The sequence below is a fragment of the Triticum aestivum genome, chromosome 7D, assembly GCF_018294505.1.
Source record: "Triticum aestivum cultivar Chinese Spring chromosome 7D, IWGSC CS RefSeq v2.1, whole genome shotgun sequence".
NCBI lineage: Eukaryota > Viridiplantae > Streptophyta > Magnoliopsida > Poales > Poaceae > Triticum > Triticum aestivum.
In genome coordinates, this window is record NC_057814.1 from 116,736,252 (window position 1) to 116,747,994 (window position 11,743).

Sequence of the window (11,743 nt, forward strand, 5' to 3'; positions counted from 1 at the left end):
GGCCCGCAGTGCGAAGCCGCCGAACACGAAGATTTCTCCGGGAAGGAAGGTTTCCCCTTGGACAGCATCGTTGTTGATGATTGAAGGAGCCATCGAACCTTTTGGAGACGGCACAGTGGAACTCTCAATGAAAGCACCAATGTCGGTGTCAAAACCGGCGGATCTCGGGTAGGGGGTCCCGAATTGTGCGTCTAAGGTCGATGGTAACAGGAGATGGGGGACACAATGTTTACCCAGTTTCGGGTCCTCTCTATGGCGGTAATACCCTACTTCCTGCTTGATTGATCTTGATGAATATGAGTATTACAAGAGTTGACCTACCACGAGATCGTAATGGCTAAAACCCTAGAAGTCTAGCCTGTATGACAGTGTCCGTTTCTGGACTAAGCCCTCCGGATTATATAGACACCGGGGGGACTAGGGTTGTACAAAGTCGGTTACAGAGAAAGGAATCTTCATATTTGGTCGCCAAGCTTGCCTTCCACGCCAAGGAGAGTCCTATCCGGACATGGGAGAGAGTCTTCGGTCTTGTATCTTCACAGCCCATTAGTCCGACCCATGTCCAACAGGCCGGACGCCCGAGGATCCCTTAGTCCAGGACTCCCTCAGGTATCCCCAGCCCACCAGGGTTCAAATCCTGGTGCTCGCATTTATTTTCGAATTTATTTCAGAATTTCCGGCGATGCGCATTCAGTGGGAGGAGACGTTCCCGTCGACGACGAGGCGCTTACGGTGACTTCATAAATCTCAAGATGATATGCCGGCTCAGTCTGTCGGAGGTGCTCATAGGGGTAGGGTGTGCGTGTGTGCGTTCATAGGGGTGAGTGTATGCGCGCGTATATGAGCGCTTGTGTCTGTACTGATGTTCAAAAAAAAGCCATGCCCCTCAAAAGGCCCCGGGACCGGATGGGTTCACGGGCAGGTATTATGCAACTTGTTGGAACATTATCAAAGATGATTTCATGGCAGCCTTGTTTTGCTTCTACAACGGGGATATGAGGGTCATGGCGGCTATCAATAAATCCGTTGTCACTCTACTACCAAAGAAGGAGGGAGCCTTGGATGTTGGGGACTTTCGGCCTATAAACCTTGTGCATGGGGCCATAAAAATCTTTGAGAAGGTTCTGGCGTGCAGGCTTGTGGTGGACTTACCGAGGCTACTTGGCAACCATCAGAGTGCTTTGTGGAAGGGAGATCGTTGCATGACAACTTTATGTTGGTGCAATGCACGACTAGATGTCTCAACGCCCTAAGAAACTGTTCGGTCTTGCTAAAGCTTGATATATCAAGGGCCTTTGATTCGGTGAGGTGGCCTTTCCTCCTCGAAATTCTGCAGCACTTGGGCTTCGGGCCACAGTGGAGATCATGGATTTGTGGTATCCTTGCTACCTCTTCTACCAAGATCATGGTCAATGGGGAGCCCGGTGATACAATTCTCAACCGCAAGGGTTTACGTCAAGGCGATCCCATCTCGCCAATGTTGTTCATTCTAACTATGGATCCCCTATAGAGATTGTTTGAGTTTGCCGTGGATAGACAACTTCTCTCGCCATTGGCATAGGTGGGCATAAGGAAGATATTGTCCATTTTTGCGGACGATGTGGCCCTATTTGTGAAGCCTTTTCGGTGGATCTTGCGGATTGCCAGTGCATCTTTGACGTGTTCGGAGAAGCGTCGGGCCTACGAATCAATATGAACAAGTCAGTCGCTTTGTCGATTTGATGTACTGAGGATGAAATAAACATGGGATGCGCACAGCTCGGGTGCCCCTTGGGATCGTTTCCTGTCAAGTACCTTGGACTGCCTTTGTCACTACGGAAGCAAACCGCGGCTCAACTGCAATACTTGGTGGACCAGATGGCTAACAAACTGCCCAAGTGGAAAGCTGGCCTAATGCCGATGAGTGGGAGGCTGACTTTGGTGCAGTCCGTGCTTTGTGCCATGCCAATTCATGCGATGATTGATGAAGCTATGTACCTAGGGTAGTGTCATAGGCCTGACCTAGACACCCTCCCCTAGGACATCACCCTAAAATCAGAAGTATTCAAAGGATAACAGTATCCACTCGACCTAAAGCATTCCACTCGGAATACTAGATGTCACTCGACCGTAACAGAAACCACTCGACGGACAGAAGACCCAAAGTCACTCCGCACGGCAACGGTCAGGCGTTACTCATAGACTTAATGATCATTTATGTCACTTTATTATGGATGTTACCTGTAATGCTCCTTCTTTATGTACATTGAGCTCCTTGTAACATGGGCTGGCTGGGGTCCTGGCGCACTCTATATAAGCCACCCCCCTCCACTGGCACAAGGGTTCGCACCCCCTCTAACACACACACACACGCATAATCCAGTCGACCGCCTCCGGGCACCGAGACGTAGGGCTATTACTTCCTCTGCGAAGGGCCTGAACTCGTAAAACTCGTGTGTACAACTTCACCATAGCTAGGATCTTGCCTCCTCATACCTACCCCCATTCTACTGTCAGTCTTATATCCACGACAGTTGGCGCCCACCGTGGGGCAGGTGTCTTAGCGACTTGTTGGTGAAGTTGCAATTTTTTCCGATTCCCATTGTCATGGTTTCCGGCGGAGGAATGGCTGAGGGCCGCGAGATCCGTCTCGGCGCGCTTGTTTTCGTCGCCGACAACTCCGCCTGGCTTCAAGAGGCTCCACTCGACGTCGAGGCGCTCCCCGTCCGCGGGACGACGCACTTTCGCGCGGCGTCCGCGGTGTCCTTCTTCGGCAGCCGTCGACTCAGTATCGGTCGGCTCCTGTGGTGTCCTCGCTCCCTGCTGTTCACCGGCGCAAGCATTCCGGTCGGTCGCGGCTCCGGCGGTGGGTGAGGCACACAGTGGCCGGCCAGTCGGCCACCCCCCAAATCGCGGCAATCGAGCCCGACGAAACTCTCTACGGCCTGTTCGACTGGATCCGTTGAGACCGCATCCGAGTGCGACAGCAGTGACCACGCGGTGGAAGTTTTGATGGTCAATGGACCACACAGTCCTCCTGGCTTCCCCCGCAACGATGGTGGTGATGGCGGTGGCGATCCGTCGCACGCTCACGAGGAGTACCGCCCCGAGCCTCTTTCTTCGCAGCAGAGGGAAGAGCTCCGCCGCCGCAATATGGATGCACTTCACACTCCTATCGTTGGAGAAACCCCCGAGGCTCGGGCCTTGGAGGAGGTGCGCCTGGCCAACTTGGATGAGCGCAATCGACTGGAGAACCTCCAGCACGCACTCGACGAGCATGCTCGGCAGCGGATTCCTGAGTCCAGTCGACGACATCTTTTTCCGCCTCCAACTCAGGTATACCGAACTCCGATTCAGAATCTCACAGCTGCAGCCCGAATAGCAGAGTCGATTCAGCCTTCCCAGTCGGAAGCTGGCAGAGGTTTGATGCAGATCCGGGCTTTACTCCGGGCAGCGGGAGAGCAGAACACAGCAGTATCTTAGTCGTGGAATAGGATTCATAGCAGATCTGTGATGGCAGACACAGTTCAGTCGGCTCACAGCCCAAGCTCGCCCCCACGGCGTGAGGGACGTGGAGACCAGCGAGATCAGTATAGAAACCGTGATCAGTATGATCACCGACTCGACCACAATGACCATCGTCGAGTGAACACGCCTCCCCCGAGGAGTGGGTCATATGTGCCTCGGCAGCACGATGACAGACGCCCTCACAATGGTGGGCGAAGAATTCCAGTCGACCCTAGAGAGCCGGGCTTTGATGCGAGATCTATTCTCGTTCAAGGTCTGGTTGACAGGAACAGAGCACACAGAGAAGGCCATGACAGAGAGTATCCGACTGGCAGCAGAGTGCACGTTTCAGGTCCAGAGTGTTTCAGCAGAGCCATCAGGGCTGCAGTGATTCCTCCCAACTTCAGGTTGGCGACTGGAGTCAGTAAGTTCACTGGTGAGTCCAAGCCTGACACTTGGCTTGAGGACTACTGAGTGACTGTACAGATCGGTGGCGGCAATGATGAATTGGCCATGAAGCACCTTCCTCTGATGTTGGAAGGCTCGGCCAGAGCATGGTTGAATCAGTTAGCACCTGGCAGCATATATAGTTGGGAGGAACTTGCCCGAGTGTTTGCTAGAACCTTTGAAGGTACATGCAAATGACCAGCAGGGTTAACAGAATTACAGTCCTGCGTGCAAAAACCGAATGAGACATTGAGAGATTATATCCAGAGATGGATCACATTGCACCATACAGTGGAGAATGTGTCAGATCACCAAGCAGTTTGTGCCTTCAAGGAGGGTGTTAAGTATCAAGAGTTGAATCTGAAATTTGGTCGGATAGGGGATATGTCCCTGACTCGGATGATGGAGATTGCCACCAAGTACGCTAATGGTGAAGAGGAAGACCGACTCCGGAGTGGCAAACACAAAACGGTCGCCCAAGAAACCGGAGGAGGGAATTAAAGTCGGAAACAGAAACGCAAGGCCAAACCAGCGGGTCCTGGTGAAGCTTTAGTTGTGGCTCAAGGAAAGTTCAAGGGGAAGCCCAAAGGGCCGTGGATCCCCAAGAAAGTGAAAGATCAAGATGGAAATGATGTGTTGGATTTACCATGCCACATATACACCAAAAAAGATGAAGAGGGTAATCTCATTTACCCTAAACACACCACTCGACAGCGTCGGCTCCTGATCCAGCAGTTCCGAGAGAAACAACACAAGGAGAAGGAAAAGGAGTCGGACAAGGGTGAGGATAGGGAAGAACATGATGATGGTTTTCCCAACGTCAATTCCACTCTGATGATTTTTGCTGATGTTGAAAGCAAAAGTCGACTGAAAGTTATCAACAGAGAGGTGAACATGGTTGCTCCGGCAACACCAAGTTATTTGAAGTGGTCCCAGACTGCCATCATATTCAACCAGTCTGACCATCCAGCAGGTATAGCCACCCCGGGGAGGCAAGCGCTGGTGGTCGACCCAGTTGTTGAAGGCACTCGACTAACTAAAGTGCTGATGGATGGTGGTAGTGGCCTGGATATCCTGTATGCTGAGACCTTGAAGGGAATGGGCATTCCGATGTCCAAGCTTAGTGAAAGCAATATGAGTTTCCATGGCGTTATACCTAGCAAGAAGGCTGAATCACTCGGCCAGATCGCCCTTGATGTGGTTTTCGGTGATTCCAAGAATTACCGCAAAGAAAAGTTGACATTTGAAGTAGTGGATTTCCAGAGTGCTTATCATGCTATTTTTGGTAGGCCTGCCTATGCATGTTTCATGGCTCGACCATGTTACGTGTACCTCAAGTTGAAAATGCCTGGTCCCAGAGGAGTGATCACTATCACTGGCAATCAGCAGAAGGCAGAAGAGTGCTTCCAGAAGGGCACAAAAATCGCCGATGCACAAATGGCAGCAGTCGAAATGCAAGAATACTGGAAGAACGCAGATCTGAGTGATTTGTTGCGCTCCAAGAAGCTTGGCACTGATTCTGCATTTCAGTCGTCCGGTGAAACCAAGCCGATTCATATTCACCCGACCGATCCTAGTGCTGCTCCTACTCATATTTCGACTTCACTCGACAGCAAATAGGAAGAAGCGCTTGATACGTCTCCAACGTATCTATAATTTTTGATTGTTCCATGCTATATGATATTCTGTTTTGGATGTTTAATGGCCTTTATTATACACTTTTATATTATTTTTGGGAATAACCAATTAACCGGAGGCCCAGCCCAGAATTGCTGTTTTTTTGCCTATTTCAGTGTTTCGCAGAAAAAGAATATCAAACGGAGTCCAAACGGAATGAAACCTTCGGGAACGTGATTTTTGGAATGAACGTGATCCACAGGACTTGGACCCTACGTCAAGAAAGCAACCAGGAAGGCACGAGGTAGGGGGGCGCGCCCTCCACCCTCGTGGGGCCCATGTTGCTCCACCGACGTACTTCTTCCTCCTATATATACCTACGTACCCCCAAACTACCACACACGGAGCCAAAAACCTAATTCCACCGCCGCAACCTTCTGTACCCCTGAGATCCCATCTTGGGGCCTTTTCCGGAGCTCCGCCGGAGGGGGCATTGATCATGGAGGGCTTCTACATCAACACCATAGCCTCTCCTATGATGTGTGAGTAGTTTACCTCAGACCTTCGGGTCCATAGTTATTAGCTAGATGGATTCTTCTCTCTCTTTGGATCTCAATACAAAGTTCTCCACGATTCTCGTGGAGATCTATTCGATGTAATCTTCTTTTGTGGTGTGTCTGTTGAGACCGATGAATTGTGGGTTTATGATCAAGTTTATCTATGAACAATATTTGAATCTTCTCTGAATTCTTTTATGTATGATTGGTTATCTTTGCAAGTCTCTTCAAATTATCAGTTTGGTTTGGCCTACTAGATTGATCTTTCTTGCAATAGGAGAAGTGCTTAGCTTTGGGTTCAATCTTGCGGTGTCCTTTCCCAGTGACAGCAGGGGCAGCAAGGCATGTATTGTATTGTTGCCATCGAGGATAACAAGATGGGGTTTACATCATATTGCATGAGTTTATCCCTCTACATCATGTCATCTTACTTAAAGCGTTACTCTGTTCTTTTGAACTTAATACTCTAGATGCATGCTGGATAGCGGTCGATGCATGGACTAATAGTAGTAGATGTAGGCAGGAGTCGGTCTACTTGTCGCGGACGTGATGCGTATATACATGATCATACCTAGATATTCTCATAACTATGCTCAATTCTGTCAATTACTCAACAGTAATTTGTTCACCCACCGTAATACTTATGCTCTCGAGAGAAGCCACTAGTGAAACCTATGGCCCCCGGGTCTATTTTACATCATATTAATCTTGCAACACTTAGCTATTTTTATTGCCTTTTATTTTACTTTGCATCTTTATTATAAAAATACCAAAAATATTATCTTATCATATATATCAGATCTCACTTTCGTAAGTGGCCGTGAAGGGATTGAGAACCCCTTTTTTGCCTTGGTTGCGAGGATCTTATTTGTTTGTGTAGGTGCGAGGGACTCGTGCGTGGCCTCCTACTGGATTGATACCTTGGTTCTCAAAAACTGAGGGAAATACTTACGCTGCTTTACTGCATCATCCTTTCTTCTTCAAGGGAAAACCAACGGAGTGCTCAAGAGGTAGCAAGAAGTATTTCTGGCGCCGTTGCCGGGGAGTCTACGCAAAAGTCAACATACCAAGTACCCATCACAAACCCTTATCTCCCGCATTACATTATTTGTCATTTGCCTCTCCTTTTCCTCTCCCCCACTTCACCCTTGCCGTTTTATTCGCCCTCTCTTTTACATTCGCCTCTTTCTCGCTTGCTTGTCGTTATGGCTAGTCCTCTATCTTCTCCGTTGTCTCTCGAGAATGAAGTTCTCAATTTTAAGCAAAGGGAGGGAGAAAATCTAAAAGATGCTTGGTATAGAATTTGCAATGCTCAAAATAGATCTACCCGGAAGCAATCTACTTCCGTTCTTCTCCGCAATTTTTATGTAGGCGCTACTCCTTGGTACAGATATATCCTTGACAGCATTACCAGAGGGAATTTCTTGGGTAGCCATACTTTTGATTCTTATAATGCTATGATAGATTTCTTTGGCTCACCACCTCTTTTGGTTAATGGAACTATGTTAACTTTGGAGCATGTATTGCAAAGACATGAAATTATTGAAAATAAAGTTGCCACCGTAGAGTTAATTGAAAATTTGGATAAAAAGATCCACAACCAAATTACCCAATATGGATGTAAAGTAGGAGTCACTTTGAAAAATATTAAAGAGAAGGAACCCATAGTTAATGAAAGAATAAATCAGGATTCCACTAGAATCGATAAACGTGAGGGTATCATTACCAACTTGGGGACCGCTTTTTCCTCCGTAAAGAATGCTCCAAGTCCTCCAACTAAAATTGCTAAGCTTATGTATGTTCCTAAAAATAAGGGTGAATCCTCTAGTAAGGAAACTGCGGATCTCAAATCTATAAGTATTCATCCCAATCTTTTTGCTATCATTAAGGAACCATTTGCTACAAATGGTTTTTTCAATTTTGTGCCTAGAAGTTTGATAATTAATAAAGAAAAAGAAACTCCTCAGGGTAATAGGTGTCCTATTGAAGAATTACCTACCAAAGATGGCAATACCTAGATCTATCTTTGCTATTATGCCTAGCTAGGGGCGTTAAACGATAGCGCTTGTTGGGAGGCAACCCAATTTTATTTTTAATTTTTTCTTTTTTGCTTCTGTTTAGGAATAAATATTTGATCTAGCCTCTGGTCAGATGTGTTTTTATGTTTTAATTAGTGTTTGTGCCAAGTTTAACCTATAGGATCTTCTTGGATGATAGTTATTTGATCTTTACTGAAAATTCCAGAAACTTTCTGTTCACGAAAACAATTGTTAAAAATCACCAGAACGTGATAAAATATTGATTCCAATTGCAGCAGATCAATAAACAAATTTTCTAGGTCATCCTATTTTGGTAGATTTTTTTTGGAGTTCAAGAAGTTTGGGTTAGTTACAGATTACTACAGACTGTTCTGTTTTTGACCGATTCTGTTTTTCGTGTGTTGTTTGCTTATTTTGATGAACCTATGGCTAGTAAAATAGTTTATAAACCATAGAGATGTTGGAATGCAGTAGGTTTAACACCAATATAAATAAATAATGATTTCATTACAGTACCTTGAAGTGGTGTTTTCTTTTCTTTCGCTAACGGAGCTCGCGAGATTTTCTGCTGAGTTTTGTGTTGTGAAGTTTTCAAGTTTTGGGTAAAAGATTTGATGGATTATGGAACAATGAGTGGCAAGAGCCTAAGCTTGGGGATGCCCATGGCACCCAAAGATAATCTAAGGACACCAAAAAGCCAAAGCTTGGGCATGCCCCGGAAGGCATCCCCTATTTCGTCTACTTCCATCGGTAACTTTACTTGGAGCTATATTTTTATTCACCACATGATATGTGTTTTGCTTGGAGCGTCTTGTATTATTTGAGTCTTTGTTTTTTAGTTTACCACAATCATCCTTGCTGTACACACCTTTTGAGAGAGTCACACATAAATTGGAACTTATTAGAATACTCTATGTGCTTCACTTATATTTTTTGAGCTATATAGTTTTGCTCTAGTGCTTCACTTATATCTTTTAGAGCACGGCGTTGGATTTGTTTTATAGAAACTATTGATCTCTCATGCTTCACTTATATTATTTTGAGAGTCTTAAAATAACATGGCAATTTTCTTTAATTATAATATCAAGAGAAATTTGATGCTTGATAATTGTTTTGAGATATAAAGGTGGTAATATCATGGTTGTGCTAGTTGAGTAATTGTGGAATTGAAAAATACTTATGTTGGAGTTTGTGATTCCCGTAGCATGCACGTATGGTGAACCGTTATGTAACGAAGCCGGAGCATGAGGTATTTATTGATTGTCATCCTTTGTGTGGCGGTCGGGATCGCGCGATGGTTAACTCCTACCAACCCTTCCCCTAGGAGCATGCGTAGTAGTACTTTGCTTCGAGGGCTAATAAATTTTTGCAATAAGTATATGAGTTCTTTATGACTAATGTGAGTCCATGGATTATATGCACACTTACCTTTCCGCAATTTTCTAGCCTCTTCGGTACCGTGCGTTGCCCTTTCTCACCTTGAGAGTTGGTGCAAACTTCGCCGGTGCATCCAAACCCCGTGATATGGTACGCTCTATCACACATAAACCTCCTTATATCTTCCTCAAAACAGCCACCATACCTATCTATTATGGCATTTCCATAGCCATTCCGAGATATATTGCCATGCAACTTTCCATCGTTTCGTTTATCATGACATGCTCCATCATTGTCATATTGCTTTGCATGATCATGTAGTTGGCATTGTATTTGTGGCAAAGCCACCATTCATAATTCTTTCATACATGTCACTCATGATTCATTGCATATCCCGGTACACCGCCGGAGGCATCCACATAGAGTCATATTTTGTTCTAAGTATTGAGTTGTAATTCATGAGTTGTAAGTAAATAAAAGTGTGATGATCATCATTATTAGAGCATTGTCCCAAGTGAGGAAAGGATGATGGAGACTATGATTCCCCCACAAGTCGGGATGAGACTCCGGACTAAATAAAAATAAATAAAAAAGAGGCCAAAAAAGAGAAAAGGCCCAAATAAAAAAATGAGAGAAAAAGAGAGAAGGAACAATGTTACTATCCTTTTACCACACTTGTGTTTCAAAGTAGCACCGTGATCTTCATGATAGAGAGTCTCTCATTTTGTCACTTTCATATACTAGTGGGAAATTTCATTATAGAACTTGGCTTGTATATTCCAATGACGGGCTTCCTCAAATGCCCGAGGTCTTCGTGAGCAAGCAAGTTGGATGCACACCCACTTAGTTTCTTTTGTTTGAGCTTTCATACACTTATAGCTCTAAGTGCATCCGTTGCATGGCAATCCCTACTCCTTGCATTGACATCAATTGATGGGCATCTCCATAGCCCGTTGATTAGCCTCGTTGATGTGAGACTTTCTCCTTTTTTCTCTTCCCACATAACCCCTATCATTATACCTTATTCCACCATAGTGCTATATCCATGGCTTGCGCTCATGTATTGCGTAAGAGTTGAAAAGGCAGAAGCGCGTTAAAAAGTACGAACCAATTGCTTGGCTAAAACCGGGGTTGTACATGATATGAATAATTTGTGTGGGGAAGATGGAGCATAGCCAGACTATATGATTTTGTAGGGATAACTTACTTTGGCTATGTTATTTTGATAAGACATAATTGCTTGGTTAGCATGCTTGAAGTATTATTGTTTTTATATCAACATTAAACTTTTATCTTGAATCATATCAAATCTGAACATTCGGGCCACAATAAGAAGAATTACATTGAAATTATGCTAAGAAGCATTCCACATCAAAAATTCTATTTTTATCATTTACCTACTCGAGGACGAGCAGGAATTAAGCTTGGGGATGCTTGATACGTCTCCAACATATCTATAATTTTTTATTGTTCCATGCTATATTATATTCTGTTTTGGTTGTTTAATGGGCTTTATTATACACTTTTATATTATTTTTGGGACTAACCTATTAACCGGAGGCCCAGCCCAGAATTGCTGTTTTTTTTGCCTATTTCAGTGTTTCGCAGAAAAAGAATATCAAACGGAGTCCAAACAGAATGAAACCTTCGGGAACGTGATTTTTGGACCGAACGTGATCCAGAGGACTTGGACCCTACGTCAAGAAAGCAACCAGGAAGGCACGAGGTAGGGGGCGCACCTACCCCCCTAGGCGCGCCCTCCACCCTCGTGGGGCCCATGTTGCTCCATCGACGTACTTCTTCCTCCTATATATACCTACGTACCCCCAAACTACCACACACGGAGCCAAAAACCTAATTCCACCGCCGAAACCTTCTGTACCCGTGAGATCCCATCTCGGGGCCTTTTTCGGAGCTCCGCCAGAGGGGGCATTGATCATGGAGGGCTTCTACATCAACACCATAGCCTCTCCGATGATGTGTGAGTAGTTTACCTCAGACCTTCGGGTCCACAGTTATTAGCTAGATGGCTTCTTCTCCCTCTTTGGATCTCAATACAAAGTTCTCCACGATTCTCGTGGAGATCTATTCGATGTAATCTTCTTTTGCGGTGTGTTTGTTGAGACCGATGAATTGTGGGTTGATGATCAAGTTTATCTATGAACAATATTTGAATCTTCTCTGAATTCTTTTATGTATGATTGGTTATCTTTGCAAGTC